This window comes from Neophocaena asiaeorientalis, unplaced genomic scaffold, assembly GCF_003031525.2.
Source record: "Neophocaena asiaeorientalis asiaeorientalis breed wild unplaced genomic scaffold, Neophocaena_asiaeorientalis_V1.1 scaffold719, whole genome shotgun sequence".
In the NCBI taxonomy this organism is placed as follows: Eukaryota; Metazoa; Chordata; class Mammalia; order Artiodactyla; family Phocoenidae; genus Neophocaena; species Neophocaena asiaeorientalis.
Genome location: NW_020173970.1, coordinates 296468 through 319657, shown reverse-complemented (window position 1 = coordinate 319657; position 23190 = coordinate 296468). Strand labels below are relative to the sequence as shown.

Below are 23190 nucleotides of genomic sequence, written 5' to 3'. Positions count from 1 at the left end.
AGCTGCTGATATATGACACAGGACCGTTAAACCACACAGAAAAGATTGAAAAGTTTGACTCTTAAAACATGAAAATTGTGTGCATACAAAAACACCATTAACAAAGTAAAAATAAAAACAGGGAAATTTTTATGACATATTTCGTTGACCAAGGGATAATTTTCTTAATATTTAAAGAACTTCTACAAAATAATATTCAAAGACCAAGATCCAAATTTTAAAAATGGCAAAAGGTGTAAATACTCAGTGCATAGAAAAGCAAATACAAGTAACTCAGATTAAAACATGTATAGATTATCACTCTTAGTACAAAAAATGCAAATTACAATTATGGTGAAATACTGGTTTATCTTGAAATAAACCAAAATGTTCATCACTATCATCTTAGGATGATAGGAGTTTGAGAGGCTTTTCTTTTATCTGTATTTTTAAATTTTTCTACAAAGAATACATACTATTTAAATAATTAAAGAGCTATTATTTATTATATACATACACATGTGCATATAACATTTGTTGTTGTGTACTGACAATGGATGTGTCTTTATGTATTTTCTAGGTGCACCAGAGGCTCTCTTCTTGGCCTAGCGGAGTTGTTTATTGCAGTACTGTTGTGCCCTCTGATGGTGAGTTTTGGCAAATCCATTTTTATGTCCAATGCTTTTTTTTCTTTAACTGTTTCCCATTCTCAAACTGACATATAGATTTATAAACCATACTCTTTCACTTGAGATGGGCTTGGAGTCAGAGGGAGAAGGTGTTGGGGGGGACTAAAGAAGAGAAATAAAATTTGAATGAGGATATAGTAAATTTAGAAGAGAAATCAGGAAGAAAAATTAATAGACTTAAGTTTTCATAGATCATGGAGTAATACTGTCTACTCTTTCCATTTATGTTTTAAAACTGGGAACATAGTTAATGTGAAGATCGCAGAAGGACCACCTTTGGAATTTCCTAACCATTGAGTCTTCATACTATGGATAATGATCAAACACTCCAGCTCCTTCAGGGTATCAGAGCCTAGACAGAAGCAATTCAAAGTCTGAAACCTCCTGTCCTTTCTTGTCTTTTTCTTCCCTTACGCTCAGGGCTGTAATACTCTTCTCTGTTGTGAGAAAAAATTGAAAAAAGATGCTTGGGGACCACAGTCCTTTGGAAAAGTCCATGATGATACAAATTGGCAAGAGGATCTAAGCTTTGATTTTATTTACAGTAGTGGAGGAGATAAGTTTACAACTCTTCTTGTCATTTCTTTTACCCAGCATTACACATTTACAGTTTAGACTGTTTGCTTAGGGTTGACTGTTAAGTATATTTTCTCTTTGTAAAGTTTAGTGTGATAGAACTCTAACTTCAACCTTATAAACATTAATTCATAGGCATAGCAACCATTAAAAGAGCATCCTGCAAATTTACAAGGACACCTGAAGTTGAAGAAACCTCAGATGAACCATTTGAAACTCCTAGGATCCCCTGTATTTAATCAGTGTAGCTATTTGCAGTGTTATCAGAACCCGTCCCAAAGCTGTTTAGTTATTGGAATACACAGACAGTGTGCTCATATTCCCTAAACTTGGAGGAAGTATCCATTTTTGATTACTCATTTGTAGTATGGAAAGGTTAAAAGGAAAAATAGGCCAGAATCAAAACAATGAAAAATGGTAGCTGGCTTTCTTTTTCCTATCTCTTAGAGACATAGAGAGTTAATAAAGTGATATTAGTATATAAATTAAAAAGCAGTAGGTGGGTATCACTCTTGCCCTTAGAACTGTCTTGGCCCATTAAACAGCCAAATGGGGGCCGTCCACATCTATACCAGCACCACTCCAAGGTCTTATTACTGTCCTCCATTGCCACTGCAGGATTACATCACTGAATAGTTTCAATAAAGAGAGAATTTCTCCAATATAAAAATATCGTTCATAGTGCCAAATCCTCTCAGCTTTTGCTGAACTAGCAGCAATTCATTTAAAAAGTTCTTGTTTTTATAATGTTGTCAAAACTGTTAAATATTCAGTGTCAGTATTTATATATATTCATTAAGTTATATATATTCAGTGGCAACTAAGTCACACTACAACAGGACACTTGTGCCAGTAGTTGTTATTACATTCAGTGGCAAATAATTTGAACTAATGAATTCATACTGAAATTTTTATTATGAATTTTACCATGTAATACAGTTACTATTATCCTAATAACAATCTGTATAGAAGCCTTTCAGTAATGTAACAATGTACAGTTGTATTGGGGTATCTGGCTGAATGTTATCCCAGGACAAAAATGCTACTATGTTGCCTTTATGTTGTGTGAGGGGTTGAAGACAATATTTTTACAGAGGTAAAAGGATACATACTTAAAAAAGAAAAAAAAGAAAGAGATGCTCCCAAAATTCCTACCAATACTATTGCCCTTCTTAAGAAAATCAACTCGTGTTCATCATCAAGAAACAGAAGCAGAAAATGATTTGATTTAATGCAACTCAGTGTCCTTACTACTCCCAAATTATATACCTTTCTTATGTTGTACTTCTAAATTAATCTTACCTCAGGCTGGTATAACATATATGAAAACTCTGCTTAATACACAGCTACTTCAACAGAATTTAGCCACCAGTAGTAAACATCTCTACCATCATTCATTGCTTCTTGTTATGACTACTGGGTCATATTCTATAGCAAGTGAGAGCTTGACCCTTTTTTTTTTTTAAATACAAAATCTAAAATACCACATTTTATAATTGTGATATTTACATACCTAGTATATAATATATATACCTAATATATACTGCCTCTCGATACTTGCTTGTCAGTTTTGTTGTTTGACAAAATCTTCTAGATATGACTGATATCCAATATGTAAAATATATAGGTTATCTTAAAAGTTTAACTTCCCTACCAAAGCAATCTAAAAGGTTCTTAATTTTTCTTGTGTCATAAATATTTTTGAGGATCTGGTGAAAGCTCTAGATTCTCTCTCGAAAAAAAATATTTTTATATACACATAGGAAATGTTATATATAATTTCTTAATGATACAGGCTCTCAAACCAGCTCATGGAATCCCTAGTCTCATGAACCTCAACTCAAGAACTGCTTTGGCTACACTGCACACAGGTGCACATGCACATCCCTGTACCCATGCCCGTGTTCCCTTTCACGAGAGGCATTAGGCTTAGAGGTTAAGTGTCAAGCTTTGGAATCAAGGTTTGCAGCCCAATTCCACAACTTAACCACCTTTTAACCTTAGGCAAAGTAATGAACTTCTTAAAACCTCCTTCCTCATGTGTGAAACGGAGATAGTAATAATTACCACCTCCAAGAGAAAAATGTACTTTGCCTAAAGAAATAGTACTTACCCATCAGAAGCTCTTATTCTTTTCTTTTTTAATATATATATTTATTTATTTTATTTATTTATTTGATTGCACCGGGTCTTAGTTGCAGTAGGCGGGCTTCTTAGTTGCAGCTTGCCAGCTCCTTTAGTTGCAGCACATGTGCTTCTTAGTTGCAGCACATGGGCTCCTTAGTTGAAGCCGGTGGGCTCCTTAGTTGCAGCTCACCGGCTCTTTTAGTTGCGGCTCGTGTGCTCCTTAGTTGTGGTATGCAAACTCTTAGTTGCGATATGCATGTGGGATCTAGTTCCCTGACCAGGGATCAAACCCAGGCCCCCTGCATTGGGAGCTCGGAGTCTTAACCGCAGCTCTACCAGGGAAGTTCCCAGAAACTCTTATTCTATAAAAAGTGCTGTGGTAGTGTTAAAGACCCCTAATCAAAAAAATGTGGTTTGGGGCTTCTTTTTTTTTTTTTTTAAATATTTATTTATTTATTTGGCTCTGCCGGGCCTTAGTTGCAGCACGCGGGATCTTCGTTGCGGTGTGAGAGAACTTTTAGTTGCGGAATGTGGGATCTAGTTCCCTGACCAGGGATCGAACCCGGTCCCCCTGCATTGGGAGCACGGAGTCTTAACCACTGGACCACCAGGGAAGTCCCTGGGGCTTCTTGTTTTAATTTTTCTGTGCCCCATATCCTCAATTGTAAAATGACTAACTGAAATTTTTATGATTGTATGGCTTGTAGCTTATTTAAGGTCTTTCAAATCTTTCAGGAGTTCCCCTTCATGGTAATGAAAATTAAGGATTAATGATGAAAGTAATTCTGTTATAGACAGGTTGACTGTATAATTTCTCACTCAACCCAGGACACTTTTGAGAGTAAAAGGAGGACACCCAGAGTTGTCCTGACAACTTTAAATATGGTAAACCAGGACACGTCTTCACTGTAGGTAAGCTAGAGTAAGAGCAAGAAAAATAGTCTCTCTGGTTGCCTTCATTTCTCTATCCAGAAATGTAATGTTACTCAATTAGCCTTGTATTGGGAATTGCGGTAGAAAGCTGTGTCTTTTGTGTAGTTAACAAAAAATGTAAGATTTCCTTACAAAAATTGTTTGAGGACAAATAATTTTAGCATTGAACAGTTATTGAAATTCCTGTTTAATAATAAACAATCATCTGTTAAACTAACCCAAATATAGATAATATATATAAATTCTTAACCTAAGTAAAGTCTGTGGATGGTTTGGGGAACTGGATATATGCCCCAGTTTTTCCTTTGGTTTTTGTCCCATTCCTTTTTTTAAAAACTTTATTGATGTATATTTTATATATCATAAAATTAACCTATCATCATGCAAGCATAATAACAATCCAGCTTTAGACTATTTCCTTCACCCCTTAAAGTTCTCTTGTTCCTGTTATACAGCCAATCCCTGCTCCTACCCTAAACCTGAGGCAAACACTAGTCTGCTTTTTCTCTCTGTAGTTAAACCTTTTCTAAAAATGTCATATAAATGACTCATTCAATATGTAGTCTTTTGCATCTAGCTTCTTTTACATATCCTGTATGGATATATGTTTTCATATCTCTTGGGTAGATGCTTAGGAGTAGAATGACTGGGTCATACGGTAAGTATGTGCGTAATATTTTTTAATTGAAGTACAGTTGATTTATAATGTTTCAGGTGTACAACAAAGTGATTCAGTTTACACACATATATATATTCTTTTTCAGATTTTTTTCCCATTATATATTATTACAAGATATTTAATATAGTTCCCTGTGCTATACAGTAGGTCCTTGTTTTTTTAACTGTATTATATACAATAGTGTGTATTTCTTAATACCAAATTCCCAATTTATCCTTACCCCCCTTTTCCTTTGGGTAACCATAAGTTTGTTCTCTGTCTGTGAGTCTATTTCTGTTTTGTAAATAAGTTCATTTGTATTTTTTTTTAGATTCCACATATGAATGATATCATATAATATTTGTCTCTCTGTCTGACTTACTTCACTTAGTATGATAATGTCTAGGTCCATCCATATTGCTGCAAATGGCATTATTTCCATTGTATATATATACCACTTCTTTATCCATTCATCTGTCGATGAACATTTAGATTGGTTCCATGTCTTGGCTATTGTAAATAGTGCTGCTGTGAACATTGGGATGCATGTATCTTTTCAAATTAGAGTTTTTGTCTTTTCCATATATATGCCCAGGAGTGGGATTGCTGGATCATATGGTAACTCTATCTTTAGTTTTTTAAGGAACCTCCATACTTTTCTCCATAGTGACTGCATCAATTTACATTTCCACCAACAGTGTAGGTGTTTCTCCACAACCTTTCCAGCATTTATTATTTGTAGACTTTTTGATGATGGCCATTCTGACTGGTGTTAGGTGGTACCTCATTGTAGTTTTGATTTGCATTTCTCTAATAATTAGTGATGTTGAACATCTTTCCATGTGCCTCTTGGCCATCTATACGTCTCCTTTGCAGAAATGTCTATTTAGGTCTTCTGTCCATTTTTTTTATTGGGTTGGGTTTTTTTTAGTATTGAGCTGTACAAACTGTATATTTTGGAAAGTAAGCCCTTGTTGGTCAATTCATTTGCAAATATTTTCTCCCATTCTGTATGTTATCTTTTCATTTTGTTTATGGTTTCCTTTGCTGTGCAAAACCTTTTAAGTTTAATTAGGTCTCATTTGTTTATTTTTGCTTTTGTTTCTATTACTCTAGGAGACAGAGCCAAAAATTATTACTGTGATTTATGTCAAAGAGTGTTCTGCTTATGTTTTCCTCTAGGAGTTTTATAGTATCCAGTCTCACATTTAGGTTTTTAATCCATTTTTAGTTTATTTTTGTATATGGTGTTGGAGAATCTTCTGATTTCATTCTTTTACATGTAGCTGCCCAGTTTTCCCAGCATCACTTATTGAAGAGACTTTCTTTTCTCCATTGTATTCTTGCCTCCTTTTTTTTTTTTTTTTTTTTTTTTTTTTGCGGTACACGGGCCTCTCACTGTTGTGGCCTCTCCCATTGTGGAGCACAGGCTCCGGACGCACAGGCTCAGCGGCCATGGCTCACGGGCCCAGCCACTCCGCGGCATGTGGGATCTTCCTGGACTGGGGCACGAACCCATGTCCCCTGCATCGGCAGGCGGACTCTCAACCACTGCGCCACCAGAGAAGCCCTTGCCTCCTTTGTCATAGATTAATTGACCGTAAGTGCGTGGGTTTATTTCTGGGCCTTCTGTCCTGTTCCATTGATGTATGTGTCTGTTTTTGTGCCAGTACCATGCTGTTTTGATGACTGTAGCTTCGTAGTATGGTCTGAAGTTAGGGAGCATGACTCCTCCAGCTCTGTTCTTCTTTCTCAAGATTGTTTTGGCTATTCAGGGTCTTTTGTGTTTCCATAAAAACTTTAAAAAACTTTTGTTCCAGTTCTGTGAAAAATGCCATTGGTAATTTGACAGGGATTGCATTAAATCTGTACACAGCCTTGAGTAGTGTGGTCATTTTAACAATATTGATTTTTCCAATCCAAGAACACAGTATATCTTTCCAACTGTTTGTGTGGTCTTCAGTTTCTTTCATCATGTGCTTAACTTTTTAAGAAACTGCAGAATTGTTTTCCAAAGTGGCTGTCCCACTTTGCATTCCTACCAGCAGTGTTTAAGTGTTCCAGTTTCCCCATATCCTCCCCAACACTTGGTATGGTCAGTCTTTTTGATTATAGACATTGTAGTGGATTTGTAGTATTATTTCATTGTGGTTTTAATTTGCATTTCACTGATGACCAAGATGTTGGGCATCTGTTAATGTACTCATTAACCATTCAAATATTTTCTTTGATGAAGTGCCCAAACTTTTTGCCCATTTAAAAAAATGAACTGTCTTTTTAGTATTGATTTGTAAGCGTTCTTTTTATTCTAGAATTTTTCCTGTTACTTTTAAAATAATTTTGTGGGAAAGGGTGGACTTTTTAAATCATGTTTTATTATTAATGGCTGCTCATATACAGTTGGAGATTCTATATTTATTGTCATCACTATATTGAGGACATAAACATACCCCACCACTGTCTTTCATTCCAACTTTTAAAAACTTGACACCAAAAAAGAAATGAAAGTAATGAAATCATGAAAAATGATAGAAGAGAAAGCCACAGTGTTTTAATGTGGGCAGAGTTCTCATCAACCCAAATGTGAAGTTGGGAAAGCTGAAACACCATTTTATTTTTCCATTTTAAAAATATATCCTACAGTTTGAATTTTTTTTTGTAAGTAGAAGTTTCATATTTTGAAAATACCAAAATATGGTTGAACATGTTCCATCACAAAAGTCTTTTTTTGAAGGCTTGTATAAAATTGGCTTTCACATTGCTAAGAAAAGCAGCCACATGAACATGGAAAGACGTTTAAGCTTTATGTGCTGACAGTATTTAAACTGGCTTAGTGTGGAGCAGAAGTAAATTTATGTCAAATTTCAGATGATATTATCCATTCTAGGATTGCTGTCATTTGTTTCAATATTTTGAAGTAAGTTTTGAGGGAATTTGGAAACTATCCAGTTTCGTCCAGAGTGCATGTGACTTCATGAAACTACTGATACTGCTCTAAGGAGTTAGTTTCTAGTTTTTGTCTGTTAATATGCATGTTGATACAAAGAAAAATCCCAAATATGTGATTTCTGGTGGAAATTAGAAAAGCTGTTAACATTAATGGCTATCACCATCTTTGAAATAGTGTTAAATTTCTATTCCAAAATAACTACCAGGAAAAAAATTTTTTTTTTTACTCTAAGGAAGATCTTGGTACTCGACGAACAGATGGCACATCTTCCAAACTTAGAGCCATGCATACTTATATGGCCTCAGAGAAGAAAGGAGCTCTACCCATTGCAATAATACATTGGTTTTTTTCATTGGCACATACTGGCAGTGAAGACTTCGAACAGCCCTAAAAGAAGGCCTGCCTGCTACCACAGAAGTAATCACTGTTATGAGAACAAGATTTTATGAGAAAAAGAATCAAAATAGAAATTTTTCCTTTGCTAGATTAAACTTTGGACAGGAGTTTGCTTTTTAAGAGAAGAGAAAATTTATCACAAGGAAGTGTTTAGTTATGCCTTGATTTACTTGGGGATATTTGGGCCTTTATGAATGAGCATAATCTTCCAATTCAAGACCTTACAGTCATTATTATGGATTTGGTAGAAAAATCATGAACCCTTTCAACCAAGCTGTAGCTCTGAAGTAGGTAGAAATAGACAACCTTGTGAATTTTCCAGCTGCTGGATGAAGTTTCTCTCTAGGCTAGTCACGAATGGAGAGGTTTGTCAGTTTCTCTACAAGAATTAGAAAAACCTTAGAGCTCTTGAAGATTACCTCCACTCAGAAACCTTAAAACTAGAACTCGGATTTCCAATCGTTTCACTATTGATATTGCATCAAAACAGAGAGTGATATGAATTCAATTCTAAGAGTCTTAGAGAAATCTTTGGTTCCTTGCACATGCCTAGCCAAGCATCATCTGATGAACTATGAGAGCTGTGATTATGTTTGTTACCACATACCTTTCCCAGAGTCTCAGAGTTTTTACAACTTCTTTTCGTCAAAACAGAAAGGTACAACCTTTTTAGATATCAAAGATAATGTCCAAGTTATCACGTTCCAAAACCAGGCCATTATGTGACTTCTTTATTCAAGCCAAACAATAGCAGCCTTGTAATTGAAATGTTCTTTTATATAGAATTAAAGTTTATTTTCTGTTTTAATTTGTAAATTTTTGTTTTATTTCTTAAAAAAAAAGAAACAACAGAAAATGGCTGTTAATTTTGATTTAAAATGAGGTAAAATGCTTCAGTTTTTGTAAACATTTATTTTTAAAATACTTCAATGCAGTAGTCTGCTCATAACAAAATACTGTAGACTGGGTGGCTTAAATAACAAAATTTTATTTTCTCACAGTTTTCGAGACTAGAAGTCCAAGATCAGGGTGCCAGCATGGTTAGGCTCTGGTAAGAACTATTCCTAGCTTGCAGATGACCACCTTCTCACTGTGTCCCCACATGGTGGGGGCTGGGGAAAGCTCTTACTCTTCATGTAAAGCCATTGTCCTATCAGATTAGAGCCCCACCCTTATCTTCTCCTTTAACCTTAATTACCTCTTAAAGACACTATCTCCAGATAGTCACATGGGGAATTCGAGCTTCAAAATACAAATTTTGGGAGATCAAAATTCAGTCCATAGCAGGTAATATGAAGGAAATCATTTTCCAATGCAACAAAATGATTGTATCTAGAATTTTTATGTATAAATCGTTTTGAATTTTTTCAGGAAGTAGGTCTAAGAAGGGAATCCATACCTTCTTCAGGTTCTCAAGGAGGTCTATTATCCAAAAATACCTAGGCACATGGAATTTGTTTGTATAACTTAAGCTTTTCTTCCCCTTGTTGCCCTCAGTGGAACAAGTCATTTTTGTTCTCTTGGGGTTTAAAGGCATGATTGGAAATTTTCTCACGGAAACTTATATGATTTTAGGCTTTGGGTTTTAAGACTGTAGATTTTAGAAAAAGCAAGAAAAACTATTAAGGCAAGCATTTTTCCATATTCTCATTGAATTTCCTAAGCAGCCTTCTGAGGTATTAGACTCTCTGCATTATAGGTAAGGAAACGGAGGTAAAGTTATATTCAGTAATGGGCTCATGTATTCAAGGTGTCTCCTGTGGTAGAACTTCAGTACTACTAAATCTGAGATTCCAAAATCCATCATTCTTCTACTGCACTTCACTCTCTGTACTTTAGGATTATATTCAACTTTTTACCACCCAGAAATTAAAGTGGACCAAGGGTCAAGGTTTAATGAAGTTACTTTCAAAGCAGCACCATAAAAAGCATTATTCTTTTTTGTTTGTTTAAATATTATTTATTTATTTATTTTGGCTGCATTGCGTCTTCATTGCCAAGTGCAGGTTTTCTGTAGTTGTAGTGAGTGGGGGGCTATTCTTCATTGCGGTGCATGGGCTTCTCATTGTGGTGGCTTCTCTTGCTGCGGAGCACGGGTTCTAGCCATGTGGGCTTCAGTAGTTGTGGCACTCAGGCTCAGTAGTTGTGGCTCCTGGGCTCTAGAGCGCAGTCTCAGTAGTTGTGACACATGGGCTTAGTTGCTCTGTGGCATGTGCGATCTTCCCAGACCAGGGCTCGAACCCATGTCCCCTGTATTGGCAGGCGGATTCTTACCCATTGCACCACCAGGGAAGTCCCAAAAGCATTATTCATAGAAAGAAAAATATGTTAGAGCACTATATTAGGACAGGATTTTATTTTTACAAAAGCAAAATAAAATAGTTAATTCTCAGTAGAATGAGTAGATGAACGGAAGGAAGGAAGAGGATGACCTTTTACTTAGCACAAATGCTTTTGACATTTATGAGAGATTAATTATCTTCATAAACAGATTTTAAAAGAACCAGATTTAATGAAAGGTACATAGGTTATACTACTATTTAACATAAAACCAATAATACCATGCATTTTAAAAAGATTTATAACTAAGTCTTTTCACAACTTTTATCATTTAAGCCTCGTAATAACTTCACACAAATGTTTTTACATAGTTCTACAGAGAGAGAGGTTCAGTTGTACAAATACTAATCCACCTTAGGTTCACAATGAAATATATAGCTGATTTCACTAAGTTCATTTATACTACCAGTTGGAAGGACCCAAATGACTGGATTTACAAACTACTAAAGTTATGGTTCTATAATTGGGCTTTCTTATACTGATATAAAAAGATAGTTTTTACATAAATATTTACCTGCTTTTCAAAATGAGTGTTCTTCAAATGATAGTATGTGACAGATTTAGCATTTTTAATATACTATGAATAATTTAAAGAAATTTTAAATCATCTATTTTACATATCTAAGTAAATTTGAGCATGTTTTTGCCCTAATGTATAAGGAAGGGCCTTACTATCACCTAAGTAATATTTAATTTATTCTATTAAAATGATAATCTTATGTTTTGTCTAATATATCATAATTTAATTAAAAAGGATATAGACTTTTAGAATTATATTTATGAACAGAGAAGTGAATATTAAAAATAAATTATTTGAAAGTATCTATGAGTGAAAACTAATTAAAAAATCTGTAAAGCATTTATTGAGAAGAATAAACTTTATTGAAGGACCTAAAAAAAGATAGAAATAAATGCAGAGTTATAATATGTTAATGAATACGAGGACAACATTGTAACAATTGTCAGTTTCCCTCACATAAATTTATAAACTCACTACAGTGCTAATATGAACCTCAATAGGAGCTGATGAACTTATTCAAAAATTCATATGAAAGGCTAAAACTATACAAATACTTAACATAAATTTGGAGTAGAAAGGGGGGGAAAGGTTTACCTAAACCACATATTAAGATGTACTTTTAAAACCATAATGCTCAAAACAGTGGAGTATCGGTACAGGAAAGATTGTAGGATCAGATTAGAGAAACCTTGCATATATGGAAATTTGACATGTGATAGAATTAGCTTTGAAAATCAGGAGAAGGGGCAGAGTCAATGGTGCTGTTACAATTGATTTTTTATTTCACAAAAGTATATTTCAGATGGCATAAGGAGTAAAATGTGAAACAGCTCTAAAAGAAAAAAAAAGTTAGCCTAATTTATATCAGAAACTAAAACATGCCTCCAGAAAGCTATTAGAACTAATAAATGAATTCAGTTAAATTTCAGGGTACAAAATTAATATATAGAAATCTCTTGCAGGAATTCTCTGATGGTCCAGTGGTTAGGACTCTGCGCTTCCACTGCGGGGGCACGGGTTTGATCCCTGGTTGGGGAACTAAGATCCTGGAAGGCGTGTGGTGCAGCCAAAAAAAAAAACTTATGTTTCAATAAACTAACAATGAACTATCAGGAAGAGAAATTAAGAGAACAATCTCATTTACAATTGTATCAAAAACAATAAAATACCTAGGAATAAATCTAACCAAGGAGGTAAATACTTGTACTTAGACAACTGTAAGACATTGATGAAAGAAATCCAAGATGACACGAACAAATGGAAAGATATACCATGCTCATGTATTGGAAGAATTAATCTTGTTAAAATGATCATACTCCCCAAGGCAATCTATAAATTCAGCACAATCCCTATCAAAATACCAATGGCATTTTTCACAGAACTGGAACAAATAACCCCAAATTTTGTATGGAAACACAAAAGACCCCGAATAGCCAAAAGAATCTTGAGAAAGAAGAACAAAGCTGGAGGTATTGTATTCCCTGGTTTCAGACTATACTACAAAGCTACCATATCAAAATAGTGTGGTACTGGCACAAAAACAGACACATTGATCAATGGACCAGAATAGAGATTGCAGAAATAAACCCACACTTACATGGTCAATTAATCTAAAACAAAGGAGGCAAGAATATACAATGGGGAAAAGACAGCCTCTTCAATAAATGATGTTGGAAAAACTGGACAGCTACATGCCAGAGAATCAAAATGGGCTACTTTCTCACACCATATACAAAAATAAACTCAAAATGGGTTAAAGACTTAAATATAAGACCTGAAACCATAAAACTCCTAGGAGAAAACATAGGCAGTACACTCTTTGACATAGGTCTTAGCAATATTTTTTGGATACATCTCAGGCAAGGTAAACAAAAGCAAAAATAAACAGATGGGGCCACATCAAACTAAAATGCTTTTGCACAGCAAAGGAAACTATCAACAAAATGAAAAGGCACCCTATTGAATAGGAGAAGATATTTGCAAATGATATATCTGATAAGAGGTTAACGTCCAAATTATATAAAGAACTCATACAACTCAACATCAAAGAAACAAACAACCTGATTGAAAAATGGGCAAAGGACCTGAAGAGACATTTTTCCAAAGAAGACAAACAGATGGCCAACAGACACATGAAAATATGCTCAATATCACTAATCATCAGGAAAATTTAAATCAAAACTACAATGAGATATCACTCACACCTGTCAGAATGGCTATTATCAAAAAGACTAGAAATAACAAGTTTTGGGGAGGATGTGAAGAAAAGGGAAACCTCATGCACTATTGGTGGGAATGTATTGATAAACTGGTATAGCCACTATGGAAAACAGTATGGAGGTGCCTCAAAAAATTAAAACTAGAACTACTATATGATTAAGCAATTCTACTTCCAGGTATTTTTCCCTGTGTTCATTGTAGCATTATTTACAATATCCAAGATATTGACACAACCTACGTGTCCATAGGTAGATGAATGGATAAACAAGAGGTGGTATATATGTACAAGAGCATATTACTCAGCTATATAAAAGGAGGACGTCTTGCCATTTGGGACAACATGGGTGGATCTTAGGAACTTCATCTAACCTTGCTGGACTTTATTGTTCTTAGCTGTAGAGGCAGGGCTTAGTCTGTATGATTTCTCTGACCCTTCCAATACTAAAATTCTATTATTGTATTTCACATTCTTGATGCAGAATAGAACAGAAAAGGGAAAGAAAAGAAACAGATGATGGCAAGATCATAAACCACTGGAATCATCCATCATATAATATAAAGTTCAGTTCAAAGTATCTCTGCAGAAAACACCCTAAATGTGCTTCCTTATTGTACCAGTTACCGTTCATAATAAGTCCTTAAGAGATACACAGTCATGTTGAAACCAAGCAGGACCCTGTGGGGCTCCTGGGTACAAGTCCTTTCTGTGTCCCTGTTTCTTGTTTGTAGAAAATGGGCTTCATTCAGCCTCAGCCTTCCCTGAGTTCCAAAGGGCTGATTCAAACAGTTGCTAATCAGGGAGGGGAGGGAATGCAGAAACAAGGGAGGAACAGTTAAGAAGCAATAGTGCAGCCTTGGGGCAGGGTCCTGGTTCCTCCTCAAGGAATACACATGATAGTATCTTTGAGTTCTTCTGCAGGAACTAAGGCCCTGACCCAGGTGGAAGATGGTAACTTCAGGCTGGGCACATGATTCCTGGGGCACCGCCCTGTTACCTCACCACCAACCAATCAGAAGAAAGTCACAAACCCTGCAGCCCTCACACCAAACTTTGCCTATAAAACTTTCTCCCCCAAAACCATTGGGGAGTTTGGGATTTTTGAGCACAAGCCACCCATTCTGCTTGACTGGCCCTGCAATAAACCTTTCTCTGCTTCATACTCTGACATTTCGGTTTGTTTGACCTCACTGTGCATCAGGCACACGAATTTGTGTTCAGTAACAGTGTTCATAAAATAATATATTTTAGAGGAGATTTTACTAATTATTTTGAGCACCAACTAATTTTCCTACTATGAATTTTTAACAGTTGGCTAAATAACAAGCATTTGTATTATATGACTTTTTCTACACCTAATGCTCCAAAGCTTTTTTTTTTTTTTTTTAATATATTACTTCTTCAACCCCATGTGTCTGTTGTCCTTGCACTTCTGTTCTTACTCTGGAAAATTCCTTGTCTTTACTTTTTATTCCTAAATCAGTTGTCATATTCTGTCTCTCAGTATTTGTATGGGATGCCCCATAATTTCTAGGTTTCTTTGAACCACACTGCTATAGAACATACTTAGATTATTTCTTACTTATTGAAATGGAAATCAAAGCAAAAGATTTTTTTTAACCAACCAAAAAGTTACTTGATGCAATTTACACTTAAAAAGAGTATTTATCTCTAGAGAATAGTAGCTGACAGCTGTCATTAGCTTGTAAATTCCCATTGTGACTTCACTACAACTAACAGCAATTTTTTATATTGTTAAACTTGAGGAACTATGGTAATTGTTATTCTTTGGTTGCAAAACAAGAAATCTAACATTTGTGTTACAATCTAGTGTGTGGGAAAGAAGGAGACCTGGGGATTTATTTCAAAAGCAGTATTGTAATAAAGGTTTGTCAGTTCTGAAATGTGCTATCCATGCAGAGTTTCTCAAAGCTTTCATATTTAATTCCTTTTAAAGGCTTCATAATCTTTAAAGGAAAAAGTTAAACTGAGTGATAAAGACCTTAATTTTATCTGTTGACTTTGTCTCAGTTATTTAAAAACAGTAACCCCTAAGCACTTTCCTGTGAAACTGATGTATTAGTGAAATCTTCCATACTTTATGTGTTTAAGATTCACAGATTCCTATCTTTTATTTAAATCCAACTCTGTCTACTTCTTGAAATCTGTGTGTGAATATTTTTGCATATATCAATAGAAAGAAGACTGGATTGAAGGGAAGAAAGCACCAGGTAGACAAGTTAATCACCTAATTTTATGACCCCATCATCATTACTGCTTATAGAACAAATAGGGATATTTATGTTGCTGGCTCTGACTTTACGGAAACAATGGATTGCTAAGGATTCTTTTAAAAATGGGAAAAAAAATGAAAAAAATTTCAAGTTACTTTAGATATTGAAAACTTTAGGTGGTACATGCTATGTATTAAGTTTATATTACTATTTTTGGCCTCTTTTTCCTTAGGAAACTCAGACTCTCCTTTTGGAAGGAATAAACAGAGATTTCTGACTTTGCTTCTTTTTAGTTTTTATGTAAAAATTCAAATCATGTATCCACAAAGGATTAACTGCTGTGGGAATTGCTGTCCTGCTGTCAACAGCTAGAACACCAGATAGAATACATGAAAATACTGTTTCTAAACATTGGACAGTAGGCAAGACAGGACTTTGATCTCTGAGAAAAGAGAAACAAATGAAATTAACCTTACATTGCTTCAGCTTGTAGCCTGAGGGTTTGGTTAAATTCTAAACCACAAGGCCAGGCTATAACAACTTCCAAGGAAATAGCAACTACCAGAAGCTGTAAAATGAATAACTCTTGGTGCTCACTCAGGGCCAGAAATCATTTGACTTCCCAGCAGCTAGAGAGGAGAGACATCACTGAATACATGAACATACAGCAGAGACTCCCAGAATAACCATAACTTGGAAGTGGGGCCAAATTGGCCCTAGAATAAAGGATTTTCTAGATCTGTCTTAAAAGACCTGAGAGGATCAAGCTAATATGCAAGCAACTTAACTATACAACAAGATCCGGTATTCAGCAATGTAAAAGTCACAATGTCTAATCTCCCATCAAAAATTACTAGGCATGTGAAGAAGCTGCAGGGTGGGGGGTGGGGGTGCCAGGATCAGTCAATAGAACCAGATCTACAAATGACAGAAATGATGGAATTAACAGAGGATTTTAAAATAGTTATTATAAATGTGACCCTTATATTCAGAGAGAGAGAAGAAAACATAAGCATAATATGAAGAAAAATAGAACAATAAACAAAGGGAACTTCTAGAGGTAAAAAATATATCTGAAATGAAAACCAATATAAATGGAATTAATAGCAGATTAAACACTACAGAGGAAAAGATCAGTGACATTGACATACATAGCAATTAAAACTATCCAAAATGAATCTGAGAGGGAAAAACTAAAATAATATGAACAGAGTTTTAGTGCCCTGTGTGACAGTACCACATGGTCTAATATAAGTGTAATTGGAATCCCATAAGGAGAGGGGTGGGAGACATAAAAAATATTTGAATAATGGCCAAAATTTTTCCAAATTTGATGAGAACGATGAGCCCCCAGAGCTAAGAAATTTAACAATTCCCAAACAGAATAATCATAAAGAAAACCATAGAAAGGAACATTATAATCAGATTGCTGAAAACCAATGATAAAGAGAAAATATTAAAAGCAGCCAGAGGGAAAAAGACATATCACATACAAAGGAACAAAGATAAGAATGTACATAAATTTATCATATACTGTGCAAACCAGCAAGGAATTTCTTTAGAGCACTAAAAGGAAAAAAAAAAGCCAACCTAGAATATTTTACATAGCAAAAATGTCTTTCAAAATTGAAGATGAAATAAAGACTTTATCTCACTTTACCAAAACTGAGAGAACTTATTGTCAGCATATCTGCACAACAAGAAATGTTTAAGGAAGCTCTTGAGACAAAAGGAAGATGATACCAAATGGAAATGTGGATCTATACCAGAAACAATGAGGAACACCAGAGGGTAAATATGTGTATAAATATAAAAGACATTTTTCTCATTTTAAAATTTCTTTAAAGTATAATCAGTTATCAAAGTAAAAATAATGTGTGGTTTATAACATGTAGAAATAAAATATAGAACAATACAGGGGGAATGGAAGTATATTGTTGTAAGGTTCTCTACACTATACCTAAAGTGGTATGATATTACTTGAAGGTTAACTGTGATAAGTTAAAGATGTATATTGTAAACCCTTGAGTAGGGTTCAGCAAACCCAATAGGCCAAGTCCAGTGCACTCCTTATTTTTGTAAATAAAGTTTGTTGAAACAGCCATGCATATTCGTTTACATATTGCCTAGGGCTGCTTTTGCACCACAGTGCAGAGTCTAAAGTTGCAGCAGAGATCTTATGGCCTACAAAGCCTAAAGTATTTAATGTCTGTCTAACCCTTAACAGAAAAAATTTGGCAATACCTGCTATAGAGTAACTCCAAAACATGAAAAGGTACAGTTAATAAGCCAATAGTAGAGATTAAATGTAATAAAAAAAATACTCAGTTAATCTAAAAGAGGGCATGAATCGAAGAAAAGTGGAAGAAAGAAGAGTTGAGTCAAGAAAAGTAGCAAGGTGGCAGACATACACAACAATATTTATAATTTATTAAACGCTAATGATATACACACTTTAATTAAAAGACAGATTGTCAGATTGGATAAAATAGGAAGACTCAACCATATGCTGCCTGCAGGAAACCCACTTGAAATATAAAGACGTGGGTAGGTTAAACGTAAAAGGATGAGAAAAGGTATACCATATGTCCACACAAAGACTTGTGAGTAAATAATCATAAAAGGTTTATTCATAGTAGTCCAAAACTGGAAACAATCCACATGTCAATCAACAGGTGAATGGTTGAACAAATTGTGATGTATCCACAATTTTAAATGCTACTCAGCAATAAAAACAAATTAACTACTAATGCATGCAGCAACACTGGTGAATCTCAGAATCATTATGCTGAAAGAAAGAAGCCAGATACAAAAGAGTACATGCTGTATGATTCCAGTAGTATAAAACTCTAGAAAAACTAAATATAATCTGTGGTGAAAAAATCCAATCAATAGTTGCCCAGGGTTAACTTGAATCGGATCAAGAGAATTTGGGGGGGCTAATGGAAATGTTCTTTATCTTGATTATTATGTCAAAATTCACCAAATGTTCATTTAAAATAAGAGTGTACATTGTTATTTATAAACTACGCTTCAATAAGGGTTACTTTTAAAATTTAAGTCACGGAACAATGTAGTGTGAGGCTTTTGTATTCATTGTAGGCATTATAATTTACTAGACCAGGCAAGGAAATAAGATGTAAATGACTACAACTATGAAAAGTTTGATGCATTTAGAATCTCCAGAACATTATTATTCTATGTATATTTCCTCTCGGCTCTTCAATTTTGAGGGATTCGAATCCTTAAAAACTTTATAGAGTGTATCTTTTGAGTCTTAAAAAAAACTAATAAAGAAACATTATTAGGGACTTGGTGGCACAGTGGTTAAGAATCTGCCTGCCAACACAGGGGACAAGGGTTTGAGCCCTGGTCTGGGAAGATCCCACATGCTGCAGAGCAACCAAGCCAGTGTGCCACAACTACTGAGCCTGCGCTCTAGAGCCCATGAGCCACAACTACTGAAGCCCGGGCGCCTAGAGCCTGTGCTCCGCAACAAGAGAAGCCATCGCAATGAGCAGGCTGCACACCACAACGAAGAGTAGCCCCCGCTCACTGCAACTAGAGAAAGCCCACGTGCTGCAAGGAAGACCCAACGCAGCCAAAAATTAATTAATTAATTAAATTTAAAAATATTCTTAAAAAAGAAACATCATTCATCTTAAAGCAGTATGCTAAGTGGTTTTTTAATTTATTTATTTATTATTTTTGGCTGGATTCCATACCAGATTTGATTCCAAACCCTGTTTTCCTTTCACAGACTAGTGATAAATTATCATCTTTATTTTTTTTAATATTTATTTATTTATTTGGCTGCACCAGGTCTTAGTTGTGGCAGGTGGGCTCCTTAATTGCAGAACGTGGGCTCCTTAGTTGTGGCATGTGAACTTTTAGTTGCAGCATGCATGTGGGATCTAGCTCCCTGACCAGGGATTGAACCCAGGCCCCCTGCATTGGGAGCGCGAAGTCTTATCCACTGTGCCATCAGGGAAATCCCTAAATTATCGTCTTTAAATGCTTGGTTGCTTGTGTAAAAAATTATGGTTCAAAATTTATTTATTAAAGATTCATTTGAAAATTTTTTTGAAAGAGTTATTCTGGCATTTGTTTTAGGGACTAAGGTTCAATAAATCAAGACTGTTAAGGAACAAGATAAGGAAATAAGGAATTCTGTGCCATTCTGTTGTAGAAAATCCTTTCAGTTGTGTAGCTTATGATAATGGTTCCCTTAATAACGTTTTGTTAGTAAATCCCAAAAGTTGAGCTTTGGCCTCTTGCTAACCTCAGGAAAATGTTCAAGAGAACTTACAAGGAATTGTTTTTTATTATATCATAATATGTCCAAGTTGTATAAGAGAATGCTTACTTATCAAGCACTTGGATATAATATTATATGTACTACAGAAATATGAGTTGATTGTCCTTGAGTAAGTCTCACTTATTAGTGTACTTTCACATGTCATTCCCCACAGATTCTTTAAAAAGCTCTGGCTCCCGAGAGCCACCTCCTACAGGGTATAGAATTTGGCCCAGCAATCTCTGGCTACTTAATAAAAGTTTACTAAATGGATTCAGGGTTTGTATTCACCAATACCAAGAACTTTACCTTAAATTCCTGGGAAAGCCTCTCCTTGACCCACTTAAAAGATAATCCTTTGCATATTTTCTTTTTTCTGCAAAGTGTTGTGTGATAGATCTTCCATAAGCCATTTCCTGGAATAACCTTCAACTAAAGCTAAAGGGCATATTCTTGAACCTTAGAAAACATTTTAAGCCACACTAATAATAATAAACCCCCATTTAAGAAGATTAATAATGTCACTTTAACTTATAATGAAATCTAATTATCATATGGTTATGGATCTTTTTCATTCAGATGTGACAGTGGTGTATCAAAATGGGTTACCTGTGATATCTGTGAGGCTACCATCCCGGCGTGAACGCTGCCAGTTCACACTCAAACCTATCTCAGACTCTGTTGGTGTGTTTTTACGACAACTACAAGAAGAGGATCGGGGAATTGACAGGGTTGCAATCTATTCACCAGGTATAGTCACCTTCATTATTTTTTAAAAAATTTTTATTGGAGCCTAGTTGCTTTACAATGTTGTGTTAGTTTCTGCTGTACGGCAAAGTGAATCAGTTATACATTTACATATATCCACTCTTTTTTAGGTTCTTTTCCCACATAGGCCATTAAATAGACATTTCACCAAGGAAGACATACAGATGGCCAAGAGGCACATGAAAATATGCTCGACATCACTAATCATTAGAGAAATGCAAGTCAAAACTACAATGAGGTATCACCTCACACCAGTCAGAATGGCCATTATAAAAAAATCAAGAAACAATAAATGCTGGAGAGGGTGTGGAGAAAAGGGAACCCTCCCATGCTGTTGGTGGGAATATAAATTGATACAGCCACTATGGAGAACAGTATGGAGGTTCCTTAAAAAACTAAAACTAGAACTACCATACCACCCAGCAATCCCACTACTGGGCATACACCTTCATTATTAATTCCCACCCACCCATCATTTCACTCCAAATTGTTTTTACACACACACACACACACACACACACACACACACACACACCACTGCAAAAGAATCCCATGCTCTTACCTTTAGGACACAATCTTTTGCTTAGCAAATGTCAAGAGAGACAGTGATTTCTCTCCCAATTTTCAGAATATGATTGCTCAGTTTTAGCAAGGGTATATACACAGGGATCTCATTCAAAAGCACCTCACATATAATGCCATGGGCAAAGATGAACCATCAATCACATTTATACTTTTGAGACCTTTTGTCATTACCTTAGGTGTAGAATAAACTTTTCTAGTAGTTGAGCCATCATCTCTGAAGATATGAAATATTACACCTTCTTTTTAAATCTTCTTAGGTCTTTCACATAAATGTTTACAAAATAAAGACATATGGTTTGAAAACAATATAAAATAAGGCACTAAAAATTCCCATTTGACATGATATCCATTTCATTTATTTATTTTTTAAGTGCCTTACATTTTTCCCACTTTCACTTTGGAAAATTTTAAACCTACAGAAAACGTAAAAGCCTAGTACAGTAAGTACCTATTTACCCTTGGATTTACTCAGTTGTTGCTAATTTGCCACATTTCTGTAGTTTAAATATTTTAAATATTCTTAATTCTCAACTCATCTTGTAATGTAATTAATAGATCAGCTTGGTGTACTTTGCTAACCCTAGCATCTGCCCCTCCTGGGTTATTGGCAACTAATCGGTAACTATACTGCAAAGTACCATATATTAGAAAACATTGGGTGTTTTACTCAACCAACTTCCATCATAGACATCCATGCACCTCTCCCAGTGACCCTAGATTTCCAGCTGACACCTATACATCTATGTAATTATTTCACTTGTTCATAAAGTTCTTCCAGAAAAACACGTTGTTAAATCTTCACCAAGAAGATTGCCATGAAAACAAAAAGCCTCAGACAGTATAAGCTTTGTTTAGCATAGAATTTAGGGATAAGGCAAAAAGTTAACTGAAATTTAAAAGAGAAGACATAATTTTAAAATCTATTTTGAGGATTGCTTTTTTCCTGACCATTCTTGAATAATTATGGACATATGACCTTAAAATTTTCACATTTAAATTTTCACAGATGGCGTTCGAGTTGCTGCCTCAACAGGAATAGACCTCCTCCTCCTTGATGACTTTAAACTGGTCATTAATGACTTAACATATCATGTACGACCACCAAAGAGAGGTAACAAGTAACCTTGATAAGGTCAGAGAAATGTGAGAATGGCTTTTGGAAAGAACTTTTTTCCCCTGGGTAAAGTTGAGAAACAGACAGCATTCAAAGAGCAGTCAAAGTTTTACATATAGGTAGCACTTCGCTAGTACACTGACTAAAACATAGACACCAGAATGCTTTATTATCGGCTCTTGTCACTGTTTCACATAAATGAGTGTTCTACATAACTTAAACTCCTTCCTTCCATACAAGCTAAAAGTCATATTATTTTAATAACGTTATAGGGGGAATCTTTTTTTTTTGGCGGTACACGGGCCTCTCACTGTTGTGGCCTCTCCCGTTGTGGAGCACAGGCTCCGGACACGCAGGCTCAGCGGCCATGGCTCACGGAACCAACTGCTCTGCGGCATGCGGGATCCTCCCGGACCGGGGCATGAACCTGCGTCCGCTGCATCGGCAGGCGGACTCTCAACCACTGTGCCACCAGGGAAGCCCACTGGGGAAATCTTTTTTAAAAATTATGGAATTCCCTGTCCTCTTAAACATTTGTAACAGGAATTAACCCCTTTTTTTGATGGCTCAAGGTTAGCAGTTTGAAAGTCAACTACTGTACAATAATAGTCCTTGGGAACTTCGGACAAGAATATGCTTTTATGCAAAAAAATGGGATATTTGCCTCCAGTGCCAGAAAACTCAGTAATCAAATATTTTCATGAACTACTTTTAAAAACCAAAGTTAATGCAAAAAATCGATGATAAACAAAATATCAAAAATTTAAATAAAGACAAAGTTAGTTTTACTGATTTTTCTTTTCACC

At 35.3% G+C, this 23190-nt stretch overlaps 1 protein-coding gene across 1 annotated transcript in view; it reads left to right on the top strand.

Annotated features, from left to right (window-relative positions):
- Positions 1-547: 547 nt before the first annotated feature.
- The window catches only part of LOC112404949 (calcium uniporter protein, mitochondrial), a 47894-nt gene continuing 25251 nt past the window's right edge, over positions 548-23190 (top strand). Inside the window, exons 1-3 of the mRNA XM_024753141.1 lie at positions 548-626; positions 20497-20667; positions 22277-22381. The gene's annotated coding sequence lies outside the window, so the exon portion shown is untranslated. The remainder of the gene's footprint in view (positions 627-20496; positions 20668-22276; positions 22382-23190) is intronic.